General features: G+C 33.2%; 2 long non-coding RNA genes across 3 annotated transcripts; both read left to right on the forward strand.

The window, feature by feature from the left end:
• The first annotated feature begins 19,087 nt into the window (after positions 1–19,087).
• Positions 19,088–20,940, forward strand: LOC131607034 (uncharacterized). Its single transcript, XR_009285176.1, has 5 exons — positions 19,088–19,396; positions 19,630–19,740; positions 19,817–19,949; positions 20,030–20,206; positions 20,346–20,940. It is a non-coding gene; the product is annotated as an uncharacterized LOC131607034 (long non-coding RNA).
• Positions 20,941–21,495: 555 nt separating this feature from the next.
• On the forward strand, positions 21,496–23,345 carry LOC131607035 (uncharacterized). Of its 2 annotated transcripts, XR_009285178.1 has the most exons (3): positions 21,496–21,713; positions 21,813–21,967; positions 23,259–23,345. It is a non-coding gene; the product is annotated as an uncharacterized LOC131607035 (long non-coding RNA). The 2 variants fall into 2 exon arrangements; XR_009285177.1 differs by lacking the exon at positions 23,259–23,345 and having other exon boundaries at positions 21,813–22,105.
• The last annotated feature ends 2,679 nt before the right edge of the window (positions 23,346–26,024 follow it).

Below are 26,024 nucleotides of genomic sequence, written 5' to 3' on the forward strand. Positions count from 1 at the left end.
ATTGCTTCTCGGAGTAGTCTTGTCTGTCGGGATAACTTTCAGTCATTAGTTGTACCATGTGCAAGTTCTTTCTGATGCTAACATTTGAAATTATGTAGCAGAATATGTTTAATAATGAATTCATGAGATGCAATGCATACGTTTGTCTTGAGTTTTTGAAAGACGTTAAAACGGGGAATGTAAAAAGCGTAATACTTGTAAAAACATGATATTTGTAACAACGTGATGTTTGTAAAAATGAAATATCAACTCAGCATTTTTGGTAAACCTTAAGGAGTCAGGATACCCTTTTGGTGACAGTATGCTTTCGAACTAACCATGCTTCAATTAGGACTTTCAAGGGTTGTAACGTGGCTTGGTTCACGGTTTAAGAAACAAAGGATAAAGGCTCAAAATTTGATTGTACCCACCCCTCTTCGTGATGATCTTCAGTCCTAAACTCAGTTAATTTCAACTTATGCATTCAGGTTTCAAGAGACTTTTGGATTTGCACCTTTGATAATGATGATGGTTCACAAACAAAGAGAACTTTTGAGATGGTAGTCATTTCTTCCTTTTGGTAGCCACAACATTATGTTGTTCAGGAATTTATTGACTTCTCTTTTTATCTTTTTGATATCCCTAACTTTTGCCTGAACTGTCTATTTTGAGCTTACAGTCAGCGGGATGCCTTGACTTTTGCCTAAGTCTTTGATTTTTCACTTAGCAGGCTTTTCTTTGTATATATGTTTTCCATTCATTCGTTTATTTTTGAAAGATATTGACTGCCTTGCTTATGATTGATGAGCCATTATTGGCTTTTGATTGACATCTCCAACACTTCTCGTATGTGTGCGGATGAACGCTTGCGATTGAAACCTTTGTTGAAAGGTGTACTGAATGATTCTCTTAAAATAGAATGCACAGCCAAATTAACTGAGAACTACCTTGCCCCAGGTTATGATCAAGGGTTTTAATTAGTACAAGAAAGAAACTTCTACTTCTTTGGCTCAAAGGGGTTGACGAGGGATTAACATCCTTATATCTCCACTGTTTAGGAATTGAAACAATGCCTGTACATCGTCAGCATAGTCCGCTCAAAAGCATACTGTATGAGGTTGTGGTATCGTTTTCGTCATCCTCCCTCAAAAGGCATACAGCTTTAGTAGGAGTCGAGTATCACAAAACATATGCAAAGTAGAGACATATTTTAAAATGAGTGATAGCGAAATAATTTATTCAAGACAAATATATGCAATGCACTAATGATGATTATTAAAACAGATAATGTCTATCATGAGTCAAATGTTTAAACAAACAGAAAAGGAACTTGCAAATGAAAGTAGATCTAATGATCCAAAAGTTTGTCCGTCTAGACGTCAATCAGTCTTGTCATGACTTAGGCATAGGAGCGGTGATCACCACAGGGGTTTTAGGAGGGTTGGATTTGATTTCTCCGTCATTGATCAGATCTTGAATCTTATTCTTTAATGTCCAGCAATTGTTTGTGTAATGTCCAAGAATGTTGGAATGGTACGCGCACCTCGCATTGGGATTATAGTCAGGAATGTAGGTGTTAGAATTCGCTGGCTCGATTGCCCTGAGCGTCTGGATCATATGAGTGAATTGATTGTTGAGACTCAGTTGTCGTCATTCCATTATCGTGACTCAGTTGTCGTGATTCCATTATCGTGACTCAGTTGTCGTGACTTTGTTGTCGTGACTCAGTTATCGTGATTCCATTATCGTGACTCAGTTGTCGTGACTTTGTTGTCGTGACTCAGTTGTCGCAATTCCATTATCGTGACTCAGTTGTCGTGATTCCATTATCATGACTCAGTTGTCGTGACTTCGTTGTCGTGATTCCATTATCGTGACTCAGTTGTCGTGATTCCATTATCGTGACTCAGTTGTCGTGACTTTGTTGTCATGACTCAGTTGTCGTGACTTCATTGTCGTGGTCTTTTCTGGTTTGAGTGTCATGACTAGATCTTTAATCGCATGCTTCAACGGTCTACCATCCTTTACACCATAACTAGGATTGTTCGAATAATAAGCGCATCTCGCATTGTAATTGTACCCCGAGAATAGGAGTGTCTTCAATTCTTCTTGCCCCTTAGGTGAGTTCAGAATCAAAGTCTGGGATCGGATATTCCGAGCCTGGAGGTGTTTGACTGATTGCTCGAAATCCATTTATGATGAAGTAAACAACAAGGGAGGATGAGATACTTGTTGTGAGAAACCTGTTATGCGATGTTATAAATGCAAATGCAATAATTTTCAAGGATCTTTAGGCATTTAGTTAGTAACATTAGAAAATGATTTGGTCGCGCCTTGGTCTGAAGAAATCTGAACCTTGTCTTGGAACGTCTTTCTTTGAGAATCAAGCTCACCATATCGAGTGGGTCATCGCCTCTGATTTGGGATACTTCTGAATTTGAAAGTGCATGGCTAGAGGAAAATAAATCCTCTTGCCCCTTGTTAGGTGCTAAACCTTTGAATCGGAAGGTATGTGGCTGGAGGAAAATAAATCCTCTTGCCCCTGGCTAGGTACTGAGTCTTTGAATCGGAGGACATACGACCAAAGAAAAATAAATCCTTTTGCCCCTTGACAGGTACGGTGTCTTTGATTTGGATGACAAATGGCCAGAGGAAAGTAAATCCTCTTGCCCCTAGATAGGAATTCCGTCCTTGATAAGAGCCCCTGAAATTGTGTGCCCTAAATCCCTAATATCCTTGAAAGGGTTAGTTAATATGATATGATGTCATGATGTCATGATGTTATGCGAATGAAGTTCATTTGGCATAGTGTGAGATAGTAAGGACAAACAAGTCCTTTTAACAAAACCTGCAAGGAAATGAAGGTTAGTAGTAAACACAATAAGTCACGCAAGTCACACAAGTCACACAATTTTTGGCTTAAGGCTTGCATGGAGTCTGATCAGGTGTCCTTCCCAAGGGTGTTTCTATGGATAAGGAGATTTCAGCAACGGGTTCTACAAGTTATCCAGAATTGTCAGCCCTTCTAAAGCACCCTCGGACATGATGCATTCGCACCATGCAATGATACTTTGAGAAAGAACCTATCTGAATTGTAGCATCGGGTAGCGACTAGTTCTTAACATTTGTCGAGAGTAGTCCCCCCACTACGTTCCTAAAGGCCAGGATGGGTTAAGGGTAACTAAAGGTCCTTGAGCTCCGGCGCACCCACAGACACATACATAGACCCCCCTCATTTGAGAAAGGTGTGCATATGCTATGGAGTCCTAACTCAAGCGTGAACTTCATATTGACTCATCTCCCACATATGTGAAAGAGGTCGCCATGACTATGTCACTCCTAATCTAAAGTGTTCTTGAATCCGGGAATAGGATTCGTCCTTCAATTTTCCCAAAACAGCCCTGAAAAAATAAAGCAAGCAAAGCAAACAATAGAAAACAATTAAGTGAATCCTAAGCTTTTAAGGTAACCCCTCTTTTATAAGAAAATCCCCAGCAGAGTCGCCAGTTCTGTAATACGGTGAACTGACTTTATTTGACATGTTGCGGTAAGCAAGAGTCGCCACCGACTTTTATTTTATCCAAACAAATTCAGAAAGGCTAAAAGAAACAGAAAAAAACCTTTTAAAGAAATCTAAGTTCGGGGGGTAATTTATGCAAAGGGAAGGTGTAAGGCACCCTTTGCATCCATGGTTTTCCATGGGCTCTTAATTGCTTTGCTTGCTCGTTTTCAGAAAATATATATGAAAGAGGAAAAAATGGACTTTAGCTCGTAAAATGAGCGTAGCCAGTTTTTGAAGAATTTTGAGAAAGAATATAGAAAATAGAGCATGGCAAGGCAATTAGGGGCAATTACCTTAAACTCAGATGATAGGTCTCTTTTTAGCCTTTCAGAATGAAAGGGTCAGTCCTTGCCATAAGAGGGCAGGAAGCCTTTCGTTTGGAGGTTGAAGGGTCGTCGAAACATCCTTTGCCATAAGACTGTCCCATGCCATAGAAGGGCAGGTAGTCTAAGGTAAGGATGAGAATAAGCCTTATTCGTAGGCAAACCAGAGGATACCTCAGCCTTTTCCGTAGGCAACTTCCGAGGGTCGAGGTCATATTTGTGTATCGAAGGCAGCATCATTTAGGGTCGCATGACCTTTATTTATCGAGGCAACATGGCTGAGGTATCCTCGTATTCGAGGGACATGGCTTATTCTGCAAAAAACGCAAAGGCAACAGGCCACAAGGCAACAGGCAACAAGGCAACAGAGAGGTTACCCCAAAAGAGTGCGTGTGTGCATCAATCATGTGGTTCAATTCAGTTATTTATCTTGTAATTAGTGACTCTAATCCAGTTTAAATTTGCACTCCCTAAATTACTAACCACGCAGTATATAAAGCAATAAAGGGGAGGGGAAAGTGAAACCAGCGGATCCCCAACAGGGTTTATAACAAGTAATAATAAAAGCCATAAAATAAAATAGGGTTTAGGGTTACCAACGACGTAGCTTTGGCATTTGACAAACCCTGAAAATTGAAAAGAAAGAATAAACAGAAAAAGGAGTGAGTGTATTATTTGTTCAGAGACAATTAGGGTTAACCCTAAAAAATGAAAATAATAATAAAAGAAAAAGGGTAAAAGAAACTTAGCTTCGATTGGAAGGTTGATGGGCAAAGGTTTGCCTTGAGTATGAAGACTCTGATCATTGAGAATTGATAGAAAATAATAGGAAGCAGTGAGTGTATGGCTAATTCCATGGCAATTAAATTTAACCTTAATTTGATAAAAACAAAATAAAATAGAACGATTATTTAAAATAAACACGAAATATGACTTAGCTTTTGGCTTGACGCGGCGCGCAATCGGAAGGCATTTGAAAAGTCAACCCTGAAAGAAAGACACAGAAACGCAATATTTTCAGTGTAGGGATAATTCTCGTAAACCCTGATTCGGGCACAAATTGACTAAGTTTAATATAAAAAATAAAATCAATTTAATTAATTATTGGTTTTTCAACCTAATTAATTAAATCGGCAAAATTAAGGTTTCGATTAAATATCTTAACCCTAATATGGATTTTTATCAATTAATAAAAACAATTATAGTTAATTAAATAATTAAACAGTTAGATTAACTTATTTAACCATTTAAATCAAGATAAAAATTGTTATTAACAATTAAAATAAATTGACTAAATAACTATTATCAAAGTAAAGATTTTATGAAAAAAAGAAATTTTAAAAGATTTTTAAATAGTATTAATACAAGAATGAAGAATAAATAACAAAACTATTAAATAAATAATAATTAAAAAAAATTAAATAAACTCAGCTTTGCTCTCGTGTGGCGCCTTTGAGAGGCTTATGGTGGTGCAGTTCATTCATACGCGTCAGATCGGCCTAAGCGAGGATCAGACGGATGGAATCTGAGGATGCGTGGTAAGAGCCCGTGCGTGAGGCGCATTGGATTCTCCTGAAACTTAGAGAGAAAAAACACAAGGACGCCACCAGGGATCGAACCGTGGTCTGCATGGACGGTGAATGCTTCTAGTGACCAATTGTGCTGGCTACGAGTTCTATTTAATGCACACTTCATAAAATATATATACGAATAATAATAAAAAAAATTTACAACGAAAAATGTTCGCGCCCCATCGTCTTCCTCGTTGTTTTTTCCAGAAACGTGAGACTTTTAGGCAACGATTTCAAAACGTGGCCATAGAGCTTTCATCTGGAAACCTGCAATTCTTCATCAATAATCACAGAATAATAAACCTAATTAACTATATGATACATCCCGAATCCGATGGAAACATTAATTGCGGCCAATTCTTTGCGTATCCAGAATTCCTAATTCAAAGCTTCATTAACCTAATAATGGTGGATCTCCGTATATGTACCTAAACTTCAATTAAACGGTACCAATAGCTTGCAAACATCACCACAAACAATATTATGCAATCCAATTTCATTTATGATGGGTAAAGAATTGAAATCGAAAATTAAAATACATGAACAAACCGTGATGTACAGATGACGGTTCTGAACCCTGTGAGTCTTGAAGATGTTTGATGCAGCTTCAGAATTGTTCAAGGAATGTACTGGAATCAATAAAGCACCTTGAATTGGCTTGCCACTTAGAATATGAGTTTGAATTTTCTTTGAAATTTCAAGAGAAGTTTAGCGTTCTTTTTGTCTGCAATTCTCATCCCCAAAACCCTCTCCCCCGAAATCCTTATGCATATATATATATATGGGACTGAATTAGGTTTATCAAAAATTGGATCAAATCTTTTTAATTATGGAGATTGGAACATGAGAAAACTTTGATTGAATCTTGCCAAAAAATACGTATTCTTTTTTCCTCAATTCTATGAACCCAATTTTAAATCAATTCCTTAATCAAATAAAATCTTTTATTATTTCTAGCATTTAATTTAATTTAATTTGAATTAAAATGATTAAATTCAAACAAAATAAATGACAAATACTAAAAATAAAAATAAAAAAAGCTAATAGATCATGGATGGTTCATGAATTATTATTTGGGTGATTGGGTTTGATTGGGAACAAAAGAAACCATATATCTTGGTATTTTCCTTTTTAATTACTTGATTAAATAGATTTTAAATGGATAAAACTTCACATAAAATCAAATAATCACAAATAATTCGTGGCATTGGTCTTGGATCCTCTAGATGACTTGGGGCTTTGCGTATTGTTTTGAACTTTGCATAAGAGAAATAGTATGGGCAAATTTTGGGGTATGACAATGATAGTGTGGTCTTTAACCAAAGCTTGCTTGAAAATCATATTGTGGAGCACTTCACTAAGTTGTTCAATCAGAATTCTGTTTTGCAGGAGAATGATCTCATTAGAAGAGTTATACCTAAGTTGGTCAATGAATCTATTAATGATAAATTGACTATGATTCCTAGTGAAGAGGAGATACACAATGCTGTCCTTAATCTCAATGCAGAATCTGCCCCTGGCCCTGATGGATTTGGGGGTATCTTCTTCCACAAGTACTGGAGCATCATCAAAATTGATGTCATTGCTGCAGTCATCCAGTTCTTTTCTCATGGATGGCTGGTTCCTAATTTTAATGCCAACACTCACATCTTTATCCCTAAGAGTAAAGATGCCAGTAACATCAGTCAATATAGGCCTATAGCATTAGCTAATTTTAAATTTAAACTGATTTCTAAAATCCTTGCAGATAGGCTTGCTACCATCCTTCCTGTTTTGATCTCTAAGGAGAAGAAAGGCTTTGTGGCTGGCAGTAACATCAGGGATGGTGTCTGCATCACATCTGAAGATATCAATATTCTCAACAACAAATGTTTCAGTGGGAATGCTGCTATGAAAATTGATATTGCTAAAGCTTTTGATACCCTTAATTGGGACTTTCTCATTGATACTCTCACCTGTTTTGGTTTTAATGAGAAATTATGTGGTTGGATTAGAACTATTTTAAATTCTGCCTGCATTTCTATAGGTTTTAATGGCAATCAAATAGGTTACTTTAAGTGCAATTGTAACACCCCAAATCTACCCCGCAATTAAAAGCGAAAATCAGAGTGCATTTAAAATTATTCATCAAACGACGGGATGTCACAATTCGACTTAACCAAACAAACATACTTATATTTAATAAAGATACATAGCATTCGGAACAACACTTCTTTCACCGCTTACAGTTTAACATATAAACATCTTTATTATTCAACTTAACACAAGTGTCATCATGGCATACAATAATCAAGTAATAACGACTTATCCCCCCGAGTGCTACGTATCAGAGCAATGGACACTGACTTGACTTGCCATAAAGCAACATCAAGACTTCACATAAATAACCTCGAACATCCACGACTAATCTTGAGTACCTACCCATTTCCCATGGTAGGGGAAATATCAGCAAAGGGGTGAGATATCTTACAATATAAAGGAATGCATGATAAATAATATAGGAGATATAGATCATACATAATTTCACCACTTCGCATCACATAACATCTTACAACAAGTTTCACCGCAAAACAACTTATCAAAATGGCAATGATATCATTAATCAGTTAAGACAACATATTCAAATTCACAATTATACTATCATCATGTCACAACAACAGATTATCGACTCAACAATTCAAATAACATAATCAACTTATAGAATGGCAACAATGTCAACAATCAACCATGACAATATATGCAATTCACAAGTAAGATCCCAACACATTACGATAAACATCTCATCATCAAGTCAACACATCACCACAAACATAATAAAATAAGACTCAAATGCAATTCAAATGTGACTCGACTTATGCAAATGCATGTGGTACCATTTGGAGTAAAACTCCCACCGTCTCAAAAGTTGCCATTGGGCACACCGTCGCTATTTGCCATCAAGGCCACCGTCACTTTTGCCATAAAGGCCACCGTCTCTTTATGCAAAATGTAACATCCACACAAACACAACACACATAATTAATACGTCACAACATCGTCTAAATCACCATCGAACATTATCAATATAATGTCGAACTTCAACAACCACAAAATCATCATCATTCATAAGAATGCATCACTTCTCAATCACGTCACTATGTTGCATCATCATACAACAATAATTCACCTCAAAATACATCACAATATAACTTATCAACATTGACCATACGGTCTACGACAACAACAACAATTTCCACATACTAGCGACAATGACAACAAATTCATCATGTTAACAACAACAACAAATTCATCATGTTATAACAAACATCAACAATTCATCATATTGCCACAACATCAACACATCCATCATATTTCTTAATTCAAGTAATCATCATAATACGTTATATTCAACTTCATATATATTATGAATTCATCGCATGGCATCATCGTCGACTCATACATATCAAATACGCACAATTAATCGCATATAGCACACAACATCTTCATCAATTATGCATATCATCACATACATCATTATCTCATTCATCATAAGGAAGGTACTTATCATCATCTCAATAAAATTGTATCATCATAAGAAAACATACATCAAGTTATACTACCACATAGTTATGTCAATTCATCGCAAAGAGCATACTTCATATATTAACACAACATAGTTCACCACTTAATCCTAATAAACATAATAGGAAACTATATCATATGAATCATTTTATTGCATCATGGTATAATTCATTGCGTTAGCTTTCCAATGCTTCGAACGGCGCCTAAAACGGAGTTACGAATCAAAAGTTACATCATTTCAAAGTTTAGAAAAAGTTATGCAAAACAGGGTTCGCGGCGCCAACAAAGTTCGCAGCGCGAACTGAGTGAATCAAATATTCCTAAGTTTCTGCCAAGCAGTTCGCGGCTCGAACAATAGCTCGCGGCGCGAACTGGAAATTTCAGAAAATCCCAAATCTCATAAAACAGCATGCGAATTTCATTCCAAAACCCCTAAACTCAACCCAAATCAAGCTGAAAACACCCACCATCATGAACAACAATAGAATACATGTTATAAACACAAATACAACACATATTATGGATCTTCTAACATCATAACATCATTAAACATCCATTAAAAACACATTTCAAATCATAAATTCATGCATTTGTTCATAAACCCTAACTTCTCTAAATTCATGAAATTGAAGAATAGAAAGCATACACAACATTATCAATTCCACATTCATCAACATTGCAACACAATCATGGATTTCAATTATGAAACCTAATCTCTACCATACCCATCATCATGCCAACCCTTAGAGAGTAAGAACCCCACCCTTACCTTAGCAAAAGCCCCATCTTCAATGGAGTCATCCCTCTCTTCATGCCATAGCTTTCTTCTCTTCCTCTCTTCTTTCTCTTCTTTCTCTACTTTTCCACAAAATGAGTTATGAGGTTTAATCTCTAAAACCCTAACTCTTACTATCTTTTCTCACTAATGGGCTTAACCCATAACCCACCCATTGTATTATATTCTTTCCACTTAGGCCCAATTCATAACATCTCTTTAATTACTCAATTAATCCGAATAATACACGTAAATAAATAGCCACACATAGGGATGGCAATGGATACCCATGGGTACGGATACTAATCTTCCGCTACCCATCCGTTTAATAAAAATGATATCCATATCCGCCCCATACCCGTGTGGATATCTGTCGGGTGGGTATCCGTGATATTTTAAATATCCGCGGGTATTTATGGATACCCATAGATACTTTTTTTAATTGAAATTTACTAATTTTTTATATATTGAATAGAAAATTTATCTTTTTATTAATAGAAAAGTATGTATTATACATTTACTATATTAAATTCAAAAGCATCTTATAATGAATATTGATGTAGAATGTGAGAAAATGTTGAAAGAATATTTAAGTATACTAATTGATATTAAAAAGATATTCAAGTATACTAATTTTAAAAGGATATTTAAGTCATTTTAATCACTATTAACATATATGGATACCCGCGGATATGGATAGCATCAAATCCGTATCATTACCCGTAAGTAAACGGGTAACTAAATATCTGTTTATAATACCCGTGGATACCCGTTAAGCTATCCAACCCGTGCCCGTGACGGATTTTATCCACGGATACCCGCGGGTATGGTTTTTTTTTTGCCATCCATAGCCACACAACATAACCGAATATTATTTCCAATAATATTCCACATTTACCATCGATCCATAACTTTAACAATACTAACTCGCAATTGTACTTCTCTGACTAATCCGACTAATTAATCTGACCATAACTTAACTGCTCAAATCAACATATTAATCCATTACGTTTGTAGAATAATACCGATAAACCTCGATGACTTCAACTGATTCCAACGAATAAATCCTTGATTTAATTTAATAAATAATTAATTAAATTCGGGGCGTTACAGCAATAATGGTGTTAGACAGGGAGATCCACTTTCTCTTTTATTTTTCATAGCTGAGGATGTTTTGAGTAGGGGAATAACTAACCTTGTGAATACTAACCAAATAAACCTCATAAGAGCTAACAAAAACTGTGTTCTTCCTTCTCACACTCTCTTTGCTGATGACAAAATGGTTTTTTGCAGGGGTGACTCCAAATCCGTTAAGGCTATCTCTGATCTTTTAAAGGATTATGGCAGTTACTCTGGTCAACATTGCAATTGCACAAAATCCTTGATCTATGCTGGAGGAATGAGTCAGGAAAGGCATAAATATCTGGCAGACATCATTGGGTTCAGCAGAGCTGTCCCTCCCTTCATTTATCTTGGAGTTCCCATCTTTGTTGGAAGACCTAAAGCCTGTTACTTCCAACACTTTGCTGACAGCATAAAGATAAAGTTAGCTAACTGGAAGGCCAAAGTTCTTTCTATGGCAGGCAGAGTCCAATTAGTAAAAGCAACAATTCTGAGTATGCTTATGCACTGCCTGGAAATTTATCACTGGCCTGGAAGCATTATGAAGTTGATTGAGAAGTGGATGAGAAATTTCATCTAGGCAGGCAACACTGAGAAGAAAAACATTGTCACTGTGGCTTGGAAAGTTTGTTGCAAGCATAAAAATGAAGGAGGTTTGGGTATTCTTTCTCTGAAGGACTACAATCATGCCACCAACATTTATCTATGCTGGAAATTTATGAATGATAATCAAAACTGGTCTCAAGTGCTGAAGGCCAGAGTTTTGAGAAATGGGAGAATCATCAAGTGTGCAATCAAATCATCTATTTGGCATGGGATTAAAGAGGCATATGGAACTGTAATGGAGAATTGTATTTGGAGTGTTGGCAGTGGTAGGAGGGTGAACTTCTAGATTGATAACTGGTTAAGGGAGCCCTTAGTTAATACTTTTCATATAAATGCTAAATATCACTTTGCTCTTAACTCTATGGTTAGGAATTGGTGGATTGATCAGGCCTGGTCCATAAAAGATAACATTCTTCAAGCTCTTCCAAATCAGCTTCCTCTTTTAGCTAATGTTTCCATCACTGATGAAGAGATTGATGACTGTTTTGTTTGGAAGAATACAATAACTGGGCATCTATCTCTCAAGGAAGCATTTAATGTTGTAGTGAATCCTAAACCCTGTTCTACTTGGAGATCATTTCCTTGGGATATTGATACACCTCTAGCTCACTCAATGATAGTTTGGAGATTTATACATAATAAGCTTCCAACTGATGAAAACTTGAAAATCAGAGCATTCTCCTTTCCTTCTCTTTGCAGTCTTTGCTTTTCTTGTTGTGAATCTTCATCCCACTTGTTCTTTGAGTGTAGCTTTGCTAAGCATATTTGGAATTGGTTTGCTGGCATTTCTCAAATCTGAATGCCGATCAATAGTTTGGATGATTGTAGAAAGATTTTGGAGTAGCCTTGGTGCCCTCAATCAAAGGTAGTGCTTCAGGCAAGCATTGCTTGCATTTTCCAGCAAATGTGGACTATAAGGAACAAAAACAGATTCAAAGATAAGGCTGCTAGTTGGAAATCCTGTGTGGGAACTGTCACTGCCCATGCCAAGATTGTTGGGGATAACACTCGCAGGGTCTCAAACTCGATTATGAAAAATTTTGTGGTGCTTAAGAGCCTTGGTGTCCTTATCCATCCCAAGAAGCAGGTTGTTACAAAATAGGTTTTGTGGTCTCCTCCTATTGCTGGCTGGTTGAAATGCAACATTGATGGGGTAGCCTCTCAAAGTATGGTTGCCTATGGTGTGTTGTGTCGTGATCACCAAGCTAACCACGTTTTTAGCTTCTGTGACTTTATTGGCTCGGAGGGCCCCGAATTTGCTGAGCTTATGGCTGCTATCTTGGCTATTGAAGAAGCTAAGAGAAGGAATATAAGTAATCTTTGGATCGAAACGGATTGTATGTATGTCGTGTATGCTTTTAAGAATTGCTCGTTGGTGCCTTAGAAACTTCGTTCTCGTTGGCTAGTGTGTTGGAACTACTCGCTCAAAATTAACTTTATGGTAACACACATATATAGAGAAGCCAATTTTTGTGCTGATTCCTTGGCTAATCTTGGTTTGTTTTATAAGTCTTATAGGTTATTTAATTATGTTCATGAAGATATTCAAAGAGATTTCTTGCTTGACAAGTTGGGTACCCCAAGACATAGAATTTGTACCTAAGGGGTTTTGGTTTGGTCCCCCTTGTGTCCCTTGTAATTCTCTTTTTTGATTTATAATATCTTCTTTTCAGTTTAAAAAAAACCATAACACTATGTTATAGTCTTTAAATTAGACTTGGATTTTGTTTGTATAATTTATTGGATGAATAGTTTGAACATATTGGTCGTAACCTTGGAATTTCTTCTTCGTCCTTTAATTTTATGAATTTTTATGTGGAGGGTGTGTCTGTCTGCCTAAGTTAAATAGTGTGTTAATTGGTATTATAAGAGTTAATTGATTGTGTAGTCGTCCTTAGGAGGTAAACCATTTATTTATATAGTGCTTGAACTCATTTACACTTAATGATATTGATATCTCACTACCAGAAAAAATTATATTTGTCAGGGGCTAATCCCCTCACAAGTGGCAAAAATCTCTCACAAATACAAAATTTGCGAGGGGACCATTCCCCTAAGAAAACAGCCGGTCACAATTTCATTTCCGAGGGGCAAAACATCTCGCTAAATTGCCTGGGGATAAGTCCCTCGCAAAATGCATTCCTTTTTTAGCTTGTTTGGGGTAAAGCCCCTGACAAAATGTTTTTCATGTGAAAAAAAATATTATTTATCAAATCAAACATAATAATAAAAATAAAAATATAATTATAATTTAATTTAGGGTTAAATAAGTTTTTAGTCCCTATAAATATGACACTTTTCACTTTTAGTCCTTACAAAAAATTTTGTTGAATTTTGGTCATCATAAAATTTTTCGTCACAAATTTTGGTCCCTACCGTTAGATTGCTCTAACGGAGACTTACGTGGCATGCCACATGTCTCGCCTAGTCAGACAAAACCAGAATTAAAGAAAAAGAGGCAGATTGCGGGGGTTTTAAACCCCTTTAAATAACTGAAAAAATAATAATTTCTCACAAACAATTAATCAAATAATTTGTTAAGCAAATCGTTTTTGCATTATGAGAAAGAATCAGATGCCACAAATTTAGAAGACATCCTTTTTTTATAGACATTATTCTTTCCAACTTGTTTGAAGAAATATCTAAATCATTCAAATTGATAAGTTGACAAATACTTTGTGAAATGAACCCATTAAAAAAATTGTTTGAAAGATTAATAGTATATATATTTAAAAGAATTCATAAAATCATTTTTTAAAATACAATTTTTTAAATTTATAAGAGACAAAGTTTTTGTCTAAATTTTTTTAAAATATTTTTTTTAAATAATGACCTTTTAACAAATGATATTATAACTATTTTAAGACACTTTATATGATCTACTCAATTGTTATGATATTTTTGTGATAAAGTATATTGTAGTTGTATTTGATTTAATCTATTTTTTTTATAAAAAATATATTATTTTGTAAAGTATATATTATTATTTTTTAATATGCTAAATAATAAAAATGATATTATTATTTTGGAAACAAATAATTTAAAAAATGTGACATTTGTTTTGGAATAGAGGAAGTAACATTTAGTCATGGTTTAAATATAGTTCTTTTTAATTAACTCCTTTTTACATAAAAAATCCAAATATTTTTAAAATTAATGTTTGGTAAAAATGTATTTCAGATTTTTTAGTGAAATTTTTTTTTAAAAATCTTTTTAAAAACAATAATATTAAGCCTAACCACAGCTAAATTCAAATTCAAATAATTAATTAATCCTACATATTTCAAAAACTATTTTAATAAAAAAAACTATTACATGTTTTCAAATATCAAATGAAAATTACACAAATGAAATTTCAAAAATTTTACAATCGAAAATATTTAGCCAAAGTTCATTTGTGTATATTATTGAAAATATTTTTTAATTTTTTATAATTTTTTCAATTATTATTGTTATTTAGCAATTTGTTAGATGATAAGCGATGAAGAATGATGATGTTTTTGCTAGGTAAAAAATTGACTGAAGTAATCATACATATAATTTACATATCATTTTTGTAAGAGTAAATGTGCCATTAACAAAACTTTAATTATTTTGTATTTTCATTTTTATACGCAAGCTTACAAAATCAAATTCATACCATTTTAATATTTATCTAGAAGAATGAAGTTGACAAGTGTTAGAAATTTAGAAAACATGATAAAATGACTTCTAACATCGTGTCCAAGGATAGTTGTTCATATGGATAATACCTTAAAATCACAATCTAAAATACTTGGTTTGATTAATTGCTTGGAAAAAATTATTGTTTTTAAAGTTATTTAAAGGGGGTTTAAAACCCCCGTAATCTGTCTTTTTTTCTTTAGTGTTGACTGTTACTGACGTGGCGTGACACGTATACCTCAGTTAGAATAATCTAACGGGAGGGACCAAAATTCGTGACGGAAAATTTTGTGAGGATCAAAATTCGATGAAATTTTTTGTAGGGACTATAAATAAAAAGTGCCATATTTATAGGTACCACTAACATATTTAACCCTTTAATTTAAACTAAAAAATAAATATAACTAAAATTAAAACGAAATTAATATAATACATATAAATAATTAATGTTTAATCAAATATAATAAAAATGAAAATAAAACTCCATACAAAATTACAATAATATATAAAAATAAAGTTCAAAATCGTTGTTAACACATAAATTGTTCCATAAAAATTAAAATAAACTTAAATATTCAAATTTAATTATTCTTTTCATCTTGTTCCTCTTCTTCAACAACTCTTTCATATCCACTAGTTCCTCCAAATCCACCACCGATATTTTGTGAAGCAAAAAATTGATCAAACTTTTGTGCCCGCTCGTTTGCAATCCGCATTGCTTCTTGATACTCTTGTGCATGCCTCCTCATTTCTTCTCATAATTCTCTTGTGCCTGCCTCCTCATCCCTACTAAGATTTCAAAATTTGATGGTGGGTAGGTGCATCTTATTAATTAAAGTTGTTAAATTATGGAAGTATATTTTGGAGCCAAAATTAAAGTTATTTGAGTAATTTTATTTATTAATGTTTATTTTTATTATTAATAATCAAAATTCCATTTTTAATGATTATTATTTTCATATTCCAACTTCATTGCTACCTTTCCATGTATATAACACTTTCTTTTAAGTAGAGCATTACTCATAATGTTTAATTAATTTATTAAAGCGACAAATAATAATTAATAATTTTCCACCAATAATGTTTTTCTATTCATTAATTAATAAAAATCAATTTACTTAATTAATTTAAAAAAATAGTAGAACACTACTCATAATGTTTAATTAATTTATTAAAGTGACAAATAATAATTAATAATTTTCCACGACTAATATTTTTCTATTCATTAATTAATAAAAATCAATTTAATTAATTAATTAAAAAATTAAAACTAAATTAATTTTATTTAGTGGATATTTTTCCACCACTAATATTTTTATATTCATGTTTATAGATATATAAGTTGAGAAGTTATCTATTTTTCTTTCAGTTCTATGTTTTCACATTAATATGTTACCGAAATGGTTTTTGGTTTTTACTTACCTAGGAAGTAATGATTTTTATTTGCATAGAAACCATAACTTTATAGTCCATGCAAGCAATAACATATCAAAAAGTATTTTACTTTAAACATATTATTATACTATTTACAGCAAAATATTATGTACTCATTATTTATTGAATTTATATATATATATATATATATATATATATATATATATATATATATATATATATATATATATATATATATATATATATATATATATATATATATAGGTGTGTATATATGTTACTTAAGTAAGTATTATAGTGTCTTCTATAACTTTTAGAAGTCTAAAATCATTTAAGCATATTTTATATCTTTTTCTCTCAAGTGTTTAGATTGATATTAAGATGTATAGATAAAAATATTTGAAGTTGTATGGTGTGGTCTTTTTAGATTGTGATTATAGATTTTGAGACAATTTCATAATGTCAAGATAATTTTTTATCATTAAGAGAGTGACTTGAAATTTTATAGATGGTATTGTATATGTTTGTGGTATTTATGATGTTTTTTTGTCTGTTCTACTTATAATAGAATATTTAGAATTGTACTTGTCTTTGTTATCTTTTTTTATTTTAACAAAATTAGCTTCTTTTTTTTTTTTCTCTCCTTATTTTCATGTTTCATTAGTTAATAAATTATAATCCAAAAAAAAACCAACAAAACAAACTATTTTAGCACTATCTAGTCATATTTTTTTATTTGTTTTTAGCTTTTCATTTCATTTTTTAGTACATTATAATATTTATTTATTTAATTTTTGGATAAATTCCTTTTATTTTTCTTCTTTTTTAACTTAGCATTTTAAAAAGTCACTCTACTATTTTTTGAAACAGGTCTATTTTAGAACCATCTATAAAACTTAATTAACATATTTTATATTTAATTTTAATCATATAATTTATTACTCAACCACTAATTTATAAATAACTTCCATTCTCTTGACAAAAATACTAACTCTTTTTTTTTTATTATAATTCACATATTTATCATTTTATTATTCTCGACCCATAAATAACTTCCACAATTTTGAACAAAAATAAAAGAAACACCCTACAATACATTCTCTCTACATTTCCACTATTTTTTTTCACATTATCATTTTTTATTTATTTAAAAAAATTAATTTTTATTTTATATATATTAGAGATCCTCTCCTTCATTTTTCTATATGGAAAGGGAATGAGAGAAAAATGAAGGAGAAGATCCAAGTTCATATATTAATAAACAAACTAATTTTATTTTCTTATTTAAAATTGAGTGAAATCTCATCAAGATATATATATATATATATATATATATATATATATATATATATATATATATATATATATATATATATATATATATTAAATAAATATGAAAAATATTATAATTACATTTTCGTGCATCGCACAGGTTCAAATTCTAGTATTAATTAGAGTAAATGACTTGTAAGATAAAAACAATTTGCACAATAATTTTTATCCTGGTTCGTTGTTAACTAAACTACTCCAGTCCACCCCCTTGGAGTGATTTACCTCACCTGAGGATTTAATCCACTAATCACACAAGATTATAATGGTTTTCCACTTAGATAACCTCTAAGTCTTCTAGAGTATTCTGATCACAACCTGATCACTCTAGGAACAAATTGCTTAGATACCCTCTAAGACTTTCTAGAGTATTCTGATCACAACCTGATCACTCTAGTTCTTACAAATTAATGTAAACAAATTCTTATAAGAGTTACAATGCTTCTTAATAAGCTATTATCACAACTGTGATTTTTCTCTTAAGTTTAAGCTTAATCTCACTAAGATATAACAACAGCAATGTAGTGAGGTTGAAGATGAAGTTTGAGAGCTTTTTGAATTTGACAGCGTTTCTGTAAGTATGCGCAAAGTGTTGTATTCAGCTTCTCTTCAGAACTTCTATTTATAGGCATTTGAGAAGATGACAGTTGGGAGCATTTAATGCTTTGCGTGATCCGTACAGCATTGCATTTAATGTTTCACTCTTTTGTCAACTACCTCGAGCCTTGCTTTTGCTGTGTCTACTGACGTTGCCTTTAATACACTACTAGAAATTTGGCCTACGGCCACGCTAAAATTTTCCACATCTCAGAAACTGTGGCCATATATATGATTTGGCCAGGGTTTTATAAGCGTAGACTAATGTTTGAAAACATTGAATCCAGACTGCGAAACTGTGGCCTTTCCTTCAACTATCCACGGTTATTTAACTGCAGATATTTTAAGCCACAAAGTAAAACCGCGGCCTATAATTTTGACTTCAAACTGTGGCTCAAGCCCAAAAAATTATACCCCGCCAGATTTTCCCTCTTTTATTTTTAGTTTCCCTCTTTTATTTTTAATTTCCCTCTCTTAATTATTTTCTTTTCTAATTTATTAAATTAAAAAAAATAAAAACATAAATTCAATAAATTATCTATTCATCACACTTTATCTATGGAAACCCTAAAACGAGTGTTCTCCGCCTCTTTGTTTCAAACCGGTCTCTCCTCACTCTTCTTCTCTCGATGAACACGAAACAGAGCATTATTTCTCCACTCTCGATTGTTTTCCGCCATGAAAGGAGCTCTTAGAACTCGGAGGATCCCACACACCCACACGCAACACCAACAGTGAAATCTTCTCAATCTCTCTAGCGAAATCAAACAAGACGCAAACAACAATGAAAAACCCTAAATCCCAAATCAAACCTAACCCCAATTCAATATTCAATAGTGATTACATTTTACCTGATGGAAATCGAAAATTGCAAGAAGAAATAGAAAAGCTACGAATAACAGAAGATCCTCAGGTATACACTTTGCTATTTAACTCGATTCTTCCTCTTCTCTACAGTTCTTCGAGCTCATCTCCTTCTTCTGCATTTTCTTGGTCTGCTGCGTGTCTGTTGATGTTGTAATTTGGTGAGTAAGTGTTTATTGAGTGTGAGGTTTTATCTGTGTTGGTGTGTTCTCTTGTTGCTTTGTGATGCTTGTTGCAACGCTGCAGGTTATGATTGTTAGCATTTTTGTTGTTTTTGTTTAGTTTCAGTTTAGTGAAGTTGCAGTTCTTACAAATGACTATCATTGAAGAGAAAGGCTTTGGAAATGGAAATGGAAATGGAGAACAAACACTTTACAATGATGTTTATCAGATGTATGTTTGTTGTATTTTCTTTTGTCATTGATGTTGATGGCTGCTTGAATTTATTTGGTTTGATTTGATGAAGCAGGTTCTTGAATTTGTTGTTTACATAATGAAAGGAATCCATGGACATTGGATGAGGCAGTTAGTTTTTCTTCTATGATTTTTGGTAAATACAAAAGGCAATGTGGAGGGTTTGGCTGTAAGAGAAAATCTTCCTGGTATGTATCATGTCAATTTTGTTACATTTCTTAATGTTGTATCCAATCTTCACTAACAAAAACTTATTTACCTTATATAGCTACGGATGGTTGGCTTGCAAGTCCAACCTTGCCGGATGATGTGCTAAATAAGGTCGTACCGGGCAATATTCGTCAGGCTAAGCACTTTATGCAGGTTTTGCATAGCTTACTTTTGTACCTTGAGTGGTGCTATTTCTGACGAGAGAAAGCCTGATATTTCTGATTTTGTATTGCAGGTTAGCACTGATGTTTTGATTTGTATTTACTTCATTATTGTTTAATCATTTAAGTTAGTTTTATTCTATGCGATATTTGTATATTTTCAATGTTTCTAGTATATATGTTTCTAATTTTTCTTTACCGATGACATTTCAGATTGAAAGATGTTATAATAGTCATTCGTGCCGATGAGGCTCACCATCGAGATGTTAACCATTTTGCTTCGATGAGTGTTCTTTCTCACTTGTCTAATGAAAACAAATTCTCCATAAAACTTTACTTGTTCAAGTCCATCCACCAACTTATCATCTTAAGCTTGTGTTTACGGTATATTTATTTTTGTGATTCTTTCATGTTATCCTCTTGAAATTGTAAACACATACTGAATCTTTTTTTCTGTGAAAAACAAAACATGAATCCTGTACAATTTAGGATTGATGTAAGGTAGTATGAATACACAGAATAATAATCTGATAGAAACCATACTGCCTTCCACCCATTTCCTGATATGTACTGCCTAGATTTTCAAAGTGTAGGCTATGTCGCTAAAGACTGTACAAAGAGCTAAAGAAGCATATGACTAACATAAAGCATGCATTTGTTGGCAAACATAGTCAAATAGACAGAAATCAATATACATTTAATTGTTCACTTTACCCATATAATGAATTATAGTGGTTGGTTCTACCACCACTATGCTTTGATCCAACCACCACTATGCTTCTTGTGATGAATGAATTAATTTACTTGGTTTCAGTGTTAACCATATATATAATTTCCTTACATGTTTCATATAATTATTATTGTTTCATGCTCAATTTTAATGTTGACACTCATTTTATTCAAATGACTGAACATGCAAGGAGTTTACCAACTGATAAGCTCAAGATGATTTATATTTCAATAAATGCTGTCTTGTATATTATCCAGGTATCTATCTCATTTTCTTTCTAACTTATATATACATAATCTAGTCAGCATTATTTTTGCATGTTGTAATTCTTAGTTTTCATGTCAATACACCACACCCATGGCCCATGGCATCTCTCTAACTGCTATGTATGATAGTTAAAATCATTGATCATATTACTAAAGTGTGGCTTTGGATTTAGATTTTCATTTGGATATACCTCTGGATAGATAACAACAGCGTTGTGGAGTTCTTTGGAAAGACTTTTGTTGCAGGTTAGCTTTATGATCAAAGATGATTTTAGTTACATACACTTGAGAGTTTAGGAGCGATCTTTGCCACATATTCAAATACTAGCAAACATTTTCGTTCTAATTCTTTACATGTCCACTTTAATTTAAACAAACACTAATAGACTAGCAAAACTCTATTTCAAGTTCACTTTATTTAAGACATGTACTAGTACTAGCAGTAGAAATTCAATATGACTTGTGTATTTTACTGTTTTTCCATCAATAGTAGCAATACGAAGAAACATACTTACACGAAGAAACATGAAGAAACATACTAAAAAAGTGTTCAACGATCAGCTCCACCATATTTATATGTTTGTAGTAAGCATAAATGGTTTGCTCAAATATCTTTCTCTTTTCATTTCTAACTGTTTGAATTAGAATAGGAGGGACTGAGCTTTCATGTGTGCTATGTTGTAGGTAGCGATCGAAACAGTTACCAAGATGCCAAAACTGTATTCATCAAACATCGAGATTAAGATAGCCAAGCTACTATACGGTTTGACGACTTTCAAGAACCTACGAGTCTTTATCGCACAAAGCAAGCTTTGATTACAACATCTTTACGCATGCTTGTGAGTTAGAGCTTTTGTATTTTTGTATTTATTCGTTTTTTATATAGATGACCTAAGAATTGTTTTCAACTTACTATATACTGTACACTTGAATGAAAAATATTTAGACTAGTATTACAAATTAACCAAATCATTCAACTCAAACTGAATTTGGATAATCATGAATTTATTTAGGATTAGAACATGTAGATTTACTTTCTATATGACTCAATAAAAGCTTTTGTCTTACTTGATCCACACCCTTGCAATCCACAAGAGTAATAAAATATGGTTCTTTAGGATGCTATAATAAAAAAGTGACAAAAAAGTACACGGGCTTTTGTGGCTTCTGATATATATATATATATATATATATATATATATATATATATATATATATATATATATATATATATATATATATATATATATATATATATATATATATATATATATATATATATATATATATATATATATATATATATATATATATATATAAGAGTGGTTAAATAAAATAAGGAGTGTATTTTAGGAAAAAAAAACACATTCATCAATGAAAAAGATATAAGTATTTAAGAGAAAGAAATTATTATGAAGTTAAATTCTTCATGGGAATGGTTTGTAACGTTTTACAAGACCAGTAGGGAAATATCTTGGTCGAACCAGAATTTTAACCCGGGGATTTGGTTTGAATAGGATGGTGCGCTGTTCTGGCTCGTAGGGGCTCTGTTATGGTGTGTTTGTTGCAGGTGTTCTCGCTTCTGTTGGTGCTGGTTTGGTCTTCGGGCCTGCTGTGCTTTAGCAGGGATTAGTCTGGTAGTGTTGCTAGAGCTTAGTGGCAGGGTCTGGTTCACTGTGTTGCTAGAGTTTTTTTTAGTTGTGGGTTCAGATGGATTTGTGTGAGTTGTTGATGGATATCAAATTTCTATTATTTAAAACCCCTTTTTCCATTGATGGATATCAATTTTATCATGAATCTGACACAAATGTGACACAACATGCACTTAAGATGAAAGGTAAATAATATTGGACACATATGGCAACACCACACAGAATAATATTGGAGTGAAATGTTTGTATCATATAAGATGCAAGTTAGTTTACATGTCTTGTTGGATCTGATTTAAACACAGAACCAGACACTAAAATGGTCTGTTTGTCTTAAGCCACGGGCTAGTCTTTTTCCTAGCATTATATTTGTAGAAGGTATAGGAATTGTAAATTCATTTGCAGCATGTCCCGTATAGTTCTTGTTACTTTATCTCCACTATGGAAGAGTAACCGGCATTTTGTTATTTTTGATTGCTAGTTTTCCTACCTAGGAAGGTCTCTTCTGGGAAAAGGCATCAGGTTTTGAGGAATCTATGAAGTATAAGAAGCTCACTAATGCACAGAGATCTGGTCTCAAATGTATATGAAGGTAAATAGAAAACTCTTATACAGAAGTTACATTCAAGTAAACTGATAATTTTGTTGTTGATAAGCTCTTGTGCATGTATATGTAATTCTTTGACTATTAGCACAAATGTTTCACTAATGTATGTGCACAAATATATATATATATATATATATATATATATATATATATATATATATATATATATATATAATGACATATTTATATAATAATACAAAAATAAACTGTGGCTAGATAAATGGTTTAGAATGCATAACATATAACAACGGTTTTAAATAGGTGGTCATAACCAAACCGTGGCTATATCTTGAACTAATACTGTGTCGTAAACGTTAAAATGAAACTGTGGCTTTACCATATAGCCACAGTTTTTAAGTCATGGCAAATACAAACCGCGGCCTTAATCAAGCTACCTAAACCGTGGCCTAAAAAAGCCACGGTTGTAAAAAAGGCGTGGTCTATACCAAAAAACCGTGGACTTTACTTTTGGCCACGGCCGTATACTCCACAGTTGGATTTTCGTGGCCAAACCGTGGCCTCAGCGTTACGCCACGGTTATTTTGCATATAGCCTCGGTTTTCTGGTCGTGGTAGGAGGCCTTTTTTTCTGTAGTGATAGCTTCTAATGTTCCTTTTGTCAGTCAGCGTAGCCTGCCATTTTGTACTTGCTTCTGATCTGATGTTTGTGTAAACAACGTTTGAAAATCATCAGAGTCAAAGAGCTTGGTGCAGAGCATCTTCTTTTCTTCTGAACTTGAAGTGCTTCTTAGCGTGATACCATGAGAACTTCAGTGCTTCTGCTTCTGATCTCAAGTTCTTCTGATGCTTCCATAGACCATGTTCTGATTCTGCTTGACCATCTTCTGATGTCTTGCCAGAGCATGTTCTGATGTTGCATGCTGAACCTTCTGAGTCAGTGCTTCTTGCGCTGATTTTGTGCATACTCTTTATGTGATTCCTGAAATGGAAATTGCATAGGATTAGAGTACCACATTATCTCATACAAAATTCATATACATTGTTATCATCAAAACTAAGAATATTGATCAGAACAAATCTTGTTCTAACAATCTCCCCCTTTTTGATGATGACAAAAACATATATAAATGATATGAATTTGCAATCAGAATATCAGACGGCTAAAGACAATTACACAGTTATAGCATAAGCATATAAACATAGTGTGTGAATATGTCTCCCCCTGAGATTAACAATCTCCCCCTGAGATAAATAATCTCCCCCTGAAATAAATACTGGAAGAAATTTATAAATAAAGAACTTCCCTGAGTATTTTCCATTTCAGTTGAGACGATCACATATGCTTAGATCTTCAGAACATTCATAGCTTCTGCTTCTTGCTTCCAAAGGACAGCTTCAGAGCTTTGAATTTCTTCTTGAATCGTTGCATGCTAGGTTGTATCAGAACATTGTTGAATGTACCAGAGCATCATCAGAGCATCTCTACATCCTGAAATGTTACAAAACAAACTAAACGACAAAAGTCAGAGCATGAATGAATCAGAATATAAAATATGTATCAGAACATATAGTATGTATCAGAGCATAAACACTAATGTTTCAGAGCATATTAAGAACAAAAACATGCATCAGAATGTCATACCCAAAAATTTGCCCTCTTATAATTGTCTATGTCATTTTATTTCGAATAATTGATATGGTGCAGTTGGTAAGAATTTAAGGATTAGAGTGTGCGATCGAGAGGTCACGGGTTCGAATCCCACTTCTAACTTTTTTCTTTTATTTTTATAATGTTTGTTTCTAACCTCTTTTTATTTATTTATTTATTCAGGAAAATCACAAAAAATATAGTTCTTTATATTTTCATTTTTAAATTTATATTAATATTAGTTTTAGTTTATAGTTTTATTTATTTGTAGATTTATTATATTTATAGTTTTGTTAGATTTAAAATAGGGAAAATATAATAGATCCAAGCCCGTTCCTTACCCTAATTTTTATTATAAATACACAACTAACAACCCTATTTTAGGGGGGCCAAACAACTAACCATATTCGGTACCACAATGCCTCCACCGTTCTCACGTAAATAATTTCCCCAAACAATTTCATCCAGAAAAACTTTGTATATATCAACACACACCGACTTGCTGGAAAAGGGATTCTTTTTTTTACTAACACTTTCAGGTTTTTTTGCACATACAGGAACCTTAATCAATTCTCACTAACAGTTTTCTATTCATACTCATAACAACAAAAAGAAAACATATACAAATCACCTAATACTAAATTTGTGAAAGAAATTGCACAACACCATTGGCATCACTTGCAATTTTTTTGTTTTGTTTTGTGCTGTTTGCATTTGTTTTCAGATTCACAAGACCAGGCCAACAAAGTATCGACGCCATCATCATCATCATCACCGCGCGGCAATAGTATCATCACCAACACTCAGTAGCAATTCGTAACCCTCAATCACCGGCCTGCACGGACAACAAACCCAGAGAGAAGCCGACATCTCCGGTCAAACTCCCTCCGTTCACGATCGCACTGAAGCACTTTCGGATCTGTTCTCAGCCGCGGATCCTACCGACGAACCACCGTATACACAACCCATTGATGTCACTAGATTTACTTACTTCCGCCGCGAGCGTCGATTTCCAATTAAAAGGTACCTTTC

Source organism: Vicia villosa, linkage group LG5, assembly GCF_029867415.1.
Source record: "Vicia villosa cultivar HV-30 ecotype Madison, WI linkage group LG5, Vvil1.0, whole genome shotgun sequence".
NCBI classification, from domain to species: domain Eukaryota; kingdom Viridiplantae; phylum Streptophyta; class Magnoliopsida; order Fabales; family Fabaceae; genus Vicia; species Vicia villosa.